The 12889-nt window shown below is 44.5% G+C and overlaps 1 long non-coding RNA gene across 1 annotated transcript; it reads right to left on the minus strand.

Moving 5' to 3' along the window:
• Positions 1–622: 622 nt before the first annotated feature.
• Positions 623–2081, minus strand: LOC116271672. The gene is made up of 2 exons (XR_004180343.1): positions 1595–2081; positions 623–1482 (listed from the first exon to the last, which is right to left on the minus strand). It is a non-coding gene; the product is annotated as an uncharacterized LOC116271672 (long non-coding RNA).
• Positions 2082–12889: the final 10808 nt, after the last annotated feature.

Genomic DNA, 12889 nt, shown 5'->3' on the forward strand with positions numbered 1-12889 from the left:
GACCTCTGCAGAAAGCTGGAGACTTGCTGTTCCAATCAAGCATTCAAGTCCGAGCTAAGTTATTGGTTAAAAGAGACAAGTGGGGTTCCTAGCCAGGAGAAAAGGCATGGGAAACAGCAAGCCGACATCAACTTCCCACACACTCAGGCTCAGGGGTCCTCCCCAGGGAACTTCCGAGGTGTCACAGGAGAGAAGTTATGAAAGTCTGACCTTCGTCTCATCCCTGCAGCAGTCAAAGCTCTTAGGTATTTAAAGGCCATTTTCTTTTTTCCCTTTCTAGGAATTACCATTGTTGATCTCATCTTTGCTTGCTTCAAGCCCTACTTTTGAACCCTTGACTGTAATGTGTCCCCTTCCAGAAGGGCCTTCTCCCCAGTCTACCAGTTTTCCAGATAAAGGGCTTCAATGGGAGAGTCTAATACCCAAGGGCCTGCAGTCTGTGACTTCTGAACTGAAAGTCCAAACCTTACAACCCACCCTTCTTCTGAGCCACCTACTATTATTCCAGAATTGTATGAGTGAATCTTGCCTCCTTGAAACAATTTTAAACTCCCTGAGAGCAGAGATTGTGTTAGTCAGGATAAGCTAAGCTGCTGTAATAAATAGACCCTCCACGCAAAGGTTCCATACAGTAGATGTTTATTTCTTGCTTACAAAGCAGTCGTTGGTGTATGTGTATGTCCATGTGGTCATTCAGGGATCCCAGCTCCCTCTGTTTTATGGCTCCACCTCACACTAGTTCCTTGCCATCATCTGCATCCAGCTCATGGAATGGAAAAGAGCATGGGGGAGTGTTCCCAGTAGGTTTTTCATGGGTTAGGCTTGGAGGGAGAACACATCACTTCTGCTCATGTTCCATCTGGTAAACCTTAATTTGAGTGGCCACAGTGAATCGCAAGTGAGCATGAGAGATGTAGTCCTCCTGTGCCCCCAAGAAATGTATGACTTGGTCAGATCAGCTCTTCTATTCCTTGAGTTCCTTTTCCTTCCCTAGAACTCAGCATAGGGAAGGACCTTCAGAGGCTGTTCCTTGAGAACTTGGTGAGGGTTGCACTGAGGTTGGCTGGCACTTTGCCAACCTCATACAGCTGGGCAGACAGAGGAGACTCGAGGGCCCAGGGCTCAGCTCTACCCAGAAACCCCTCATGTTTGCACCCATCAAACCTCCAAGATGAAGCAGAGCCTGCAGCACTGTGGTTGCATCAGAAAACAGATCGAAGGCTGGTCTTCACAGCCACATAAGCCTCATCCTGGCCTCTGCCCACAGAGGTTGCCTCTGTGCAGAAATCCATCCCAGAGTGTCAGGCTGTGGGGGCATCAAGCCCCCAATGAGATTCTGCTCTATCAGGAAACTGATGCATCTGGTATATCTGTTCCAGAGCAGCTCTGACGGTCCTGCACTAGGCAATGGAGACACTGAACATGGCCTTGAGCAGAGTGGTTTTGGTAGGCGTGGCAGAGACAAAAGCCAGACTAGAGGAGCTTAGGGAAAGAACAGAGCTAAATGAGCTGGAAATTACCTTTTGCGGTTACCTGGAAAAAATAAGACTGAAGACGATTATGCACATCGCAAGTGACACACACAAGCACATACGCAGCCAGGACTAGGGGTCCTCCTCTCTGAAGCTCCTGATGCCTGCTGGTGCTGTCTTATCTCCCTAGATAGCCTTCCTGTCTTTATCCTCCTCCAGAGAAGCGGCCTGCTCCAGAGTCTGGTGCAGTGATACCAGCAGAGTCTGGTGCAGTGATACCAGCAGAGTCTGGTGCAAGTGATGTGCTGTGGAAAGAGCACTGGAGCAAAAACAGATCCCTTGGAGACACCTTATCTTCAAAATTGTTCTAAGCTCTGTACCCCACCACTCCTGCCACCACCTGGCCCAACTTACCACAATATCTTGTCCAGAAAATGAGCACAGCCGACTAACTGGTCTCTCTGATGTTGTCCTTGTCCCCGAGCTAGTTCTACACACAGCAGCCTTCACCATCCTTTAAAAATGTGTAACTTGGGCCAGGCTTGGTGGCTTATGCCTGTAATCCCAGTGCTTTGGGAGGCTGAAGTAGAAGGATCCTTTGAGGCCAGGAGTTCAAGACCAGCCTGGGCAACATAGTGAGATCCCATCTCTACGAAAAATTAAAAAATAAGCCAGGTCTGGGGGTGTGTGCCTACAATCCCAGCTACTTGAGAGGCTGAGGTGAGAGGATCGTTTCAGCCCAGGAATGAGGCTGCAGTGAGTTTTGATAGTACCACTGAACTCCAGCCTGGGTGACAGAGCAAGAGCCTATCTCAAAAAAAAAAAAAAAAAAAAAAAAGTAAATCTTACTGTTAAATATTCCCTTGTTAAGGCCCTCCCTTGGCTTTCTATACCCCTCTTTCTCTATCCCTTTTCCCACTTCCATTTGCTCACAATTAATTCTACACATAATCATCCTTTATATTTAGTCATTTGACTTGATTATTGTCTCCTGTACTAGAAGAAAGTCTCTAGGAGAGGGTGCTGGTCTTGTTCACTTCTGTGTCCCAGCCATTTACTAGACATGCTAATATTTACCGAAGACACGTGGTTTCTTTAAGCCTCAGTTTCCCCAACTGCCAAAAGGGGACAATGAATTCTGTGTCACACATTATGGGTTTGCAAGGATTAAATAAGAAAATAAGGAAGGAAAGACACTGTGGTCTGTGATATGAGCCAGGTAAGGGAGGGTGGTTTTCAACACCACTGCCTGCAGATGCTAACTTTGCAGGATATTTTCACATCATCACAGTCCACGTCCAAGGTCGAACCATGGCATCTTCACTACAGACAACAGCTATAGTGCTCCTCCCAGCTGAAAACCCTGGAGTCTATTGAAAATAAATTAGCAATGCCTCATTCTCAATGAGAAAGTCTCGGGGAGATTTATAATTTTATTTTTTCTAAGTGTACAGAATAACATAAATCAAAAGAAGCAATAGTCTACCTTGTGTTTGGACTACTTTGACCCTCTTCAACCTCTGCCAAATTTTATCTCATTTTTGTTTAACTTTATACATCAGAGTTTAATTTGAGAGCTGGTGGAGAAGACAGTGATGTATAGGGTACATCAGGTGCAGCTGAAATTACCCTGTCCCCAGGGGCTGGAGGTTGAAGGGAGGGTCCCAGTCCTGTTTCAGGGTAGAAGAGGAATGGTACAGTTTGCCCCTGGAACCCAGACTCTCTCCACGTTGCAGCCTCTCATTGATTGATCTGGCCGGGTTCGAGGAGCTTACAAAATTGTGTCCATGCAGGGCTCATGCTTTCAGAGCAGCCACGGGCTCAAAGCATCAGCCACTATGGACAATGTCATTTTTGGAACCAGATAAGGAGTTCTATTAGCATTGATTTTTCCTCTCTTTTAAGTGGATATGTTCCCCCAGAAAAGTGTGTTCGGTTGGCAGTGTGTAATCTGCCAGAGAGAAGGCTGGCTTTGCCATTCTGACTGTGCAGAGCCTGCCTGGCATCCCACAGAGCACTCACTAAGAGTTGCTGCATGAACACAGGAGCAAATGAATGAATGAATGCATGCATGAATGAATGAGTCACCCTTTGCTTCCTCATTACTTTTTTGTTTGTTTGTTTTTGAGACAGAGTTTCACTCTTGCTCTCCAGGCTGGAGTGCAGTGGCACGATCTCTGCTCATTGTAACCTCCACCTTCCAGGTTCAAGTGATTCTCCTGCTTCAGCCTCCCAAGTAGCTGGGATTACAGGCGTGTGCCACCATGCCAGGCTAATTTTTTATTTTTGGTAGAGACGGGTTTTAGCCATGTTGGTGAGGCTAATCTTGAACTCCTGACCTCAGGTGATCCCCCGCCCACTTCGGCCTCCCAAAGTGCTGGGATTACAAGCATGGGCCACCGCACCCGGCCTGTTTCCTCATTACTTTTATGTTCCAGCTGGCTGCAATACTTTTTAGAGATGACAAACAGGAATTGATCAACTGGGCCCCAGACAAAGGAACCGGTGAGCTACTGTCTGTCCTAGAAACTCTGTTAATGTCGCTTAGGGACCCTGGATACCAGAAGGAAACTGAGATCCTCTTATCTCACTCTCATCTTTCACGTGAATGTTCCCCAAGACAGCCTGGCCAGGGGCTGGGCCATCTCTGTTAAATGCCTTCAGGGTGGGCCACTCATGCCATGACCCAGTGTTAGCCTCTTTAAAGGTACATTTCCCTTGTAGCACTTACCACATTTAGAAAGTATGTATTTGTGCGATGATTTGATTAAAGTCTGTCTCCCCCACTAGACCCGAAAAACATTGACAAGTTCTGTAATTAAATTTTACCAGAAAGTTCTGTTTGTCCACCTGTATCTCTAGGGTCAGGCCCAGGGCTTACCATGCTGGAAGTGTGCAATGTCTCTGAATGAACCAGTGCCAGGCACGCTGGGATAGAGGGAGGCTGTGATTGGCTAAGGTCAAAGCAGGAATGAGGACAACTGGTAAAAATGTCCAGCTACCGAAGTCATGTCACGCCTGGCCACCTGGTCCACCCTCAGTCCAGAACGTCCGTAAGGGGGCTCAGGGAGGCATTAAAAGGTGGCTGGATTTCAGGGCTAGGTGAAGATGCCAACAGTGGCAAATATCTCTGGTGGGTTCCTTGCTCTAGACCTGCACCGTTCACGGTGGCTATCAGCCACCCATGTGGCCACTGAACACTGAGAATGAGGCTGGTTTGAATGGAGTTGTGTTGTAAGCATAAAATCTATACATCGGATTTCAAAGGTTACCTGGGGAAAAAAATGTAGACTATCTCATTGATAAATTGTATATTGATTACATACAATCACATGTTGACATGATAATATTTTAGATATAATTGGTTAAATAAAATGTATTTTTATGTTTGTTTTAATATTATTTTTGAGACAGCGTCTTACTTTTGTCACCCAGGCTGGGGTGCGGTGGTGCAGTCTTGGCTCACTGCAGCCTTAACCCCCCAGGCTCAAGTGATTCTCTCACCTCAGTCTCCCGAGTAACTGGGACTACAGCCACACACCACCCTATTTGGCTAATTTTTGTATTTGTCTGTAGAGATGAGGTTTTGCCATGTTGCTCAGCTTGATCGCAAACTCTTGAGCTCAAGTGATCTGCCCACCTTGGCCTCCCAAAGTGCTGGGATTACAGACGTGAACCACCGTGCCCAGCTCCAGTAAAAGGTATTATTAAAATTAATTTCAATTGCATCTGCTTTTTGAAATGTGGTTATTATAACATTGAGAATTACATGGCTCACAGTATATTCAAGCGCTGTTCTAGAGGAAGGTCTTTGGAGCAGTTCTTAATTGCAGAAGAGCTTTACATAAACACTCACCACTGAACAGCAATAGTTATCAACCAAGTTGTGTCTATTCTGTGACTGGTCCTTGGCTAGGTACTTCAACCTCTAGTAGCTTTATTTTAGAGACATCTTACTGGATAAATAATCTGAAACATGGAAAAATTCTTTATACACAAAGTTTTTAATTATAGCATTATTTAATATTAACGAAACAGGATATAACCTAAACATTTAAACAGTAGAAGAAGGCTGGGCGTGATGGCTCACGCCTGTAATCTCAGCACCGTGGGAGGTCGAAGTGGGCAGATCACCTGAGGTCAGGAGTTCAAGACCAGCCTGGCCAACATGGTGAAACCCTGTCTCTACTAAAAAATGCAAAAATCAGCCCAGCATGGTGGCGCAGGCCTGTAGTCCCAGCTATTCAAGGAGGCTGAGGTGGGAGGACAGCTTGAACTCAGGAGGTGGAGGTTGCAGTGAGCTGAGATTGTGCCACTGCATTCCAGCCTGGGTGACAAAGCAAGACTCCATCTCAAAAATAAATAAATAAATAAATACATACATACATACAGTAGAATTATAATATGAACTGTGCTAACATTCATACAAGAGTATTATGCAGCCATCAAAACCTATGTTTGCCAAAGATTTATCATAACATGGCAAAATACTACAACAATGCTCAATCAAAATCTCAAAATTCAAAATCGTATCTGACTCTTACCACATCCAAAGAGGCAAAGCTCCGAGAAAAGCCACTGGAAGGAGTTCCACCAAGCCGTTCACAGTTGTCTTTGGAGAACAGGATGATAAATGATTTCTCTTTTCTTCTTTCTATTTTTTCAATTAGATTTTCTTTAATAATCATTTGATAACAGAGAATTATACATGTGTTATCTCAAGGAAAAAGGCCCGGCCCCAGGAGTTTGCCTTCATGTTGTCAATGGCAACAGGAGGCGAGGCATGTCAAAGTGGGCACGCTCCTTCCAGGCACACGCGGCAAACCTCAAAGCTTCTGCAGGAGCATCGCCCATGGCCTGCATCTGCTCATGGAGTCCTTTGCCAAGGGAACACCCCCTCTCCGCCTGACTCCTCCACAGACTCTAAGATCTTTGAGGGCAGTGCTATGGTCTCCTCTCTTCCCATTTCCAGCCCAGGGCCAGCACAGGCTGGGTGCTTTGCAAGACGCACTGCACCTGTGCTAGTTTTCTGCCACTTGCCTCAGAGCTCTCCGTGGGCTGTGCCCTGGGAGGCAGACCTGGGTGGCAGTTTCACTCGCTCCTGCAGGGGTTTATCCAATGCGGAGCCCTAGCAGGAGAGTGGAGGAAGAGAAGAGAGTGTAGTCTAAGTATGCCATTCCCTGGTCACCTCCCTGTGGGTCTTCTTGGGTCCTTTCTCCTGAAGGTAAAAACTCCTCTAAAAGTGGCTCTTACCACACTCTCCTCCTGGCTTCCAGTAACCCATCCCCTTCAGACGTGGGGAAGTAACAGTTCTGTTCATTTTCTCTTGTGCTTTCCTTCACCGTTCCCTTTCCAAATAGCCTCTTTGGAGAATCCTCCATGAATAATCCTAATCTGAGTGTGTCCTCTCTTTCCCACCGAGCCCCTGATGCACACGGAACTTATCTGAAAATGCAGTGCCTGTCCCCGCTGCAGTGTGTGGAGAAGAGAGGCACAGCGCCCGTTCTAGGAAGGGTGGCATCTCTGAGCCTCGTGGCATCTCTGAGCCTCGTGACGTCTCCTAACACGCCCAGCACCGGGTGTGGGAGAGCTAAGTTCCAGGGCAGGAAGACCTGAGTCCAAATACAAGATCTAACCCTTTTAACAGCTGTGAGATCCTTCGTGCATTCCTTCAGCCTTGTCGTCTTCATCTGTAAAATGGAGCAAGAACAACTATATTTTGTGAGTATTGTGAGGATTAAATGAGGTGCGATACCTAAATTTCTTAGCGTGTGGCCTGGCTTGGAGTAAACCCCCCAGCAAACATCAGCTGGCACAATTATTGCTCTGACCCTCTGCGGCTGCCTCATGAATGCAAATGTCTCAAGCCGACCTCCACTCCTGAAGACATGCTGCGGCAGAACCTAAATCCTCCCTCTCCCTGTCCTGGGCTGCGGAGAGTACAGGGAAGGCCCTCCCCAGGACCACAGACTGCCCTGCATCCATTCTGTGTAAGCTCTGCTGTGAGACACAGGGTTATTTACAGAGCAAGACAAGGAAATGACAAACAGTAGGAGATGAGGTGCATTTTGGGAAAATCCCTTGTTTATTTAAATATTGCACTTATGAAAGACACCAGAAAGAGAAATATGGGCATTTGTGGCAATGATCAAAAAGGGAAAAAACGGAAATACATGATCAAAAACACAGGAAACGATTACATCTGAAATAAAATTTGGTACCCTTAAAATATCTGTAATTCAACCTCAGAACGAGTGTATCTTTTAAAAGCTCTTTGAAAACACTTCCCCACTCCCTTTGTCTCTTTTCTTTATAAGGTATCTTCTCTTTAACTCCCTTTGGGAAACTTCTTATAAATGAGGATTTGCATCTCCAGGGATTACTCTGGTTAGGAAAGTGTTTTATTAAAAAATATATGTTTGCCACAGAATGCTGAGCGATATAATTAGCTGGTCCCTTCTGTTTTGTTTTAAAAGGCTGTATGGCCAAGTTCTAATTAAACATATTCTCAGGACGTTTGAAATGTGAAGGTGCCTCAGAAATGCGCACTGAAATGAAAGAAGCAAAGGCTCTGGGAGTATATACCAGGAAGGAGGATCTCTGGCCACGGTGCACCCGGCAGTACGGCTTCATTTCTGTCTCCGCGTGCACAGCTACTGTGGATAGAGAAGCCGGTCCCATCCCACCTTGGTGGGACGCTGCCTTGTGTTCTGGGAGGCCACGTGCTAAATGAGCTGATCTTGTTCCACCCAGGGCAATCCAGGAAGGCTGAAGGAATGAGTCCTGGGCTGGGATTCTGGGGACCTGGGGATGTAATAGGTTATCATCTCTAAAGTGACAATTGCTAAGGTCCCTGCCAGCTCTGACATTCTGATTGGACACGTGGCTGTTTCCACTGCCTTCGTTCTTGTCACAAAGCATAAGAATGCTCCAAATGATCATGCTGCCTTTTACTTTGTGAACTCAGGAATAAAACTGAAGGCTGGAGAATCTCACTGTTGTTCCTACTGAATAATGACTGGCTCAACCACGAGAGGCAGTGCTGTGCCCTCATTTGCAAAAAGAGAAGGATACTTCCCTGTCTCCCTTTTGCAGAAGCAAGTAACCTGGAAATTGAAGTATTCAGTCCCCATTCAGAAGGATGGGTTAGGAGCCCACAGGAGTTTAGAGTTTGGAAATGCCCCCTCTGAATCTTCCCACCTGGGCACGCTGTGAGACACCCTTACTCTTTACAAAGCACTTTCATATTCACTAACGCCTCTTACAGAGCAAGCAGAGCTCTCATTTCATTGCTAGTGGGGATACAAAATACTACACTCACTTTGGAAAACAGTTCAGCACTTTCTTGTAGCATTATACACCCTCTTACCATTGACCTAGCAATCATTCTCCTAGGTATTGAAACTTAAGAGAAATGAAAACTTATGTTGACCCAAAACCTAGAGGTGCATGTACATAGTGGCTTTATTTGTAATCACCCTAAACTGGAAACTACCCAGCTGTCCTCCAGCTGATGAATGGATAAACAGACCTAGGTACATCCATGCAAAGGGATACTTCTCAGCACTGCTAAGACACAAACTTACTGATACATCTGACAACATAGATAAATCTCAAATGCATTACACTAGATGAAAGAAGCCAGACTTCAAAGGTAAGATACTCTCTAATTCCACATACGCTACACCCTGGAAAAGGGAAAGCTTTAGGGTAAAGAACAGATCAGAGGTTCAGTGGTTTCTAATGCGGGGGAGCTGGGGTTAAGGGCAGGTGGATAGTTTGACTACAAAAAGGCAACACAAAGCAGTTTTGGGGGAGTAACAAAACTATTCGAGGCCAGGTGTGGTGGCTCATGCCTATAATCACAGCACTTTGGGAGGCCAAAGCTGGTGGATCACCTGAGGTCAGGAGTTCGAGACCAGCCTGGTCAACATGGCGAAACCCTGCCTCTACTTAACAACAACAACAAAAAAAAATTTAGCCAGGTATGGTGGTGGGCACCTGTATATAGTCCCAGCCACTCAGGAGGCTGAGGCAGGAGAATCGCTTGAACCTGGAAGGCGAAGGTTGCAGTGAGCCAAGATCGTGCTATTGCATTCCAGCCTGGATGACAAGAGCCAAACTCTGTCAAAAAAAAAAAAAAAAAAAAAAAGAAAAGAAAAGAGAAAAAAAAAAAACTATTCTAAATCTTTAAAAAAAAATTTTTTTTTGAGGTAGGATTTTGCTGTCACCCAGGCTGGTGACAATCACGGCACACTGCAGCCTCAACCTCCCAGGTTCAAGTCATCCTTCTGCCTCAGCCTTCCAAGTAGCTGGGGCTACAGGCATATGCCACAATGCCCAGCAAAATTTTAAAAAGTTTTTTGTAAAGACAGGGTCTCACTATGTTGCTCAGGCTGATCTTGAACTCCTGGGCTCAAGCGATCCTCCAGCCTCAGCCTCCCAACGTGCTGGGATTACAGGTGTAAGCCACCCACCACACTTAGCCATTGTTCCAAATCTTGATGGCAGTGGTAGTTATGTGATTTTGTGCATTTGGCAAAACTCAGAAAACTGCATACCAAAAAAATGCATTTTATTATAGGCAAATTAAAAAATGAATTAAAAACAAAAAACCCTATAGGCTTGGCAGGAAGCGTGGTGGTTGAGGTTGCCTCCTCCCCATACAGTATTCATTTTGTCCTACTAGGAGTGCTCAGTAAGGCGTCAGGGCATGGCATTCCCTGGAGATGCCTCCTGCTTCATGGACGTGGCCCCTGGAAACTGAAGGGAATGACTTAGATTACATGGGTCAATGAAAAGTTTTCTATTATTCTCTTCCCTGTTGAATGTGGACAAAGAAGCAATTAGTTCCACTCACCATTTGTGGCCCTCTTGAAATCATAAGATAAACCACCTTGAGGATGACATTATGCCTAAAATGAAGGGAAGAGTAAGAAGGCAGAGAAAACTGACTTCCTGTTAATATAATGGAGCCATAATCTACCTCTTGCCAATTTCCTGAAGCCAGTGTGAGCAGGGGTTCGTATTTCTCACAGATTAAAGCATACTAGGAAATATAGTGAGAGATCTCACTGGAAGATTTCTGATCTGATCCACTGTCCCAAAACAATCTGAAACAAACTGGGCAACAGAGAACTTGGGTGAAAGAATGTGAAACACGTACGCAACAGATAATGGCAGGACTTGAACAGACATCTCACAAATAAGGCATTCCCGATCACCACGCAGATATAAAAAGGTGCTCAAACTCATTAGTAATCATGGAAATGCAAATTAAACACAGTGAGACAGCAACCACAGCCGCTAGATTAGGAAACATTGCAAATACGAAAAAACATTGCTAACAATATCATAGGCTGGCAACGATGTAGAACAATGGGAACTTTAAAAACTGCTTGTGGGAGTGAAAATTGACACAATCATCTTGGAAAACAGTTAGAGCTGCAGATATGCAAACTCTGACCAAGCAATCCCACCCTTAACTATATATAAATAGAGATATTCCCCATGTGAGTTACGGCATAGGAACAAGCATGTTCACAGCGGCATTCTTCATGACATCCACACAATTGGGGGGAAAAATCCTAATGTTTGCATAAAACTAATGTTTTCATAGTCTACAACTTCGATCATGAATGAGCTACACAAATCCACATGGTTAATTCTGGAAAACAATGCTGAGTAAAAGAAACAAGACACAAAATAATTCATACAATATTTCATTTATGAACATGACCAGGGATACACACTTAAATATTAAAACTACAAAGTAAAGCAAGGAAGTGATCATTACAAAAATGAAAAATAGAGGTAGCCTCCAGGAGAGGGGACTGCAATTGGGAGGTGTCGGGGGAGGTTTCAGGTGACTGAGTGTTGTGTATGCAGGTATTATTTAAACCATACCCATATGATTCACACATTCTTTGACCTTTTGATGTATCTCACACACAGAAATGTAGGAAGACAAAAATCAGATCGCAGGCAAATTCAGAAAACCAGTCTGAAGCCAGGAATGTGCAATGAATGACCTTAGATCATGCATTCTAGAGGATCTGGCCCCAAAGAGAGACAATCTGGATGGCTCCACAGAGTGGTCACAAGCTTTGCTTCGCTTCATTACCATTTAGTCCAGCCAAAGACCTTTTAAAGGCGTTTGCTTTTAAGTAAGACTTCTCTCCTTTTGAAAGTACCAATTTTTGGCCAGGCGCCCTGGCTTAACCCTGTAATCCCAGAACTTTGGGAAGCCGAGGCAGGTGGATCACTTGAGGTTAGGAGTTCGAGACCATCCTGGCCAACCTGGTGAAATCCTGTCTCTACTAAAAATACAAAAATTAGCTGGGCATAGTGGTGCATGCCTGTAATCCCAGGTACTTTCGGGGAAGCTGAGCAGAGCGAGATCCAGAGGCTGGAGGTTGCAGTGACGAGCATGGTACTGCACGCTGCAGCCCTAGGCAGCAGAGTGAGTCTCTGTCTAAAAAAAAAAAAAAAGGACCAATTTTCTCTTTTAAGTTTAATAAGAGTGTTAATCTTATAGAGTTGACTTACTGATTTTTTTTACACAGTTTAGATCAGATTTGTTCTCTACATGAGTCTGTAGAGACTTAAGGTAAGCTACTCTATCCAACTGTTCCTTATTTTCCTGGAGAGCCTTTATCTTAAAAACTCGATCATCAGAGCAAGAAATATAGGAGACCACAATGCAATGCCTCTTGAATAGGTAAAAGTATTAACACATCTTCTGGGGTCCAGGCATACAATTCATGCAGTTTCCTTGTGAAAATACCTTCCTGCTCTTCTTTGAGCCTATTAACTCTACTCTTACTTTAAATATAAATCTAACATGCTCAGCCATCTGTTTCCAAGAATACATCAGCTAAGAAAGGTAAAAGTGAAGAAGAAGGACTGCTCTAGCCAGTGACAGTTAAAAAGCTCACACTGTGAAAGAAGAGAGAGGAAAAAAAAACCTCTCAATTCTCCTAAGCTTCTGGGGCATTCATTGTAGAGACAGCAATGAAATATTGAATTAGAAATTGACCAAATCCTTTCTGTAAGAAATCAGGAATAAGTATAGTGCACAATAAATAATTGCCATCAAATATTTAGCAAAATGTATTCAAAAGAGTAAGTTTAATATCTATTTTCCTGCAAAGGATAAGTAACTCTGTAAGAAGGCTAGAAATGCCCATTGAATCCAAGTCCCAATGAGTATATGTGCATGCATAGATACAAATATATACATATATACACACAGGTACATGTACATGTACACAGACATATATGGGAAAATATTCATTTATTGTGTGTGTGTAGGGGGAGTGGGGGTTGGATCCCATTAAATAATTCTGGATTTGGTTGGAATTCACCCTGAGAGCTGAACAATTATGGAACAACTGCATCCTCAGCACAAAATGACC

Source organism: Papio anubis, chromosome 20, assembly GCF_008728515.1.
Source record: "Papio anubis isolate 15944 chromosome 20, Panubis1.0, whole genome shotgun sequence".
In the NCBI taxonomy this organism is placed as follows: domain Eukaryota; kingdom Metazoa; phylum Chordata; class Mammalia; order Primates; family Cercopithecidae; genus Papio; species Papio anubis.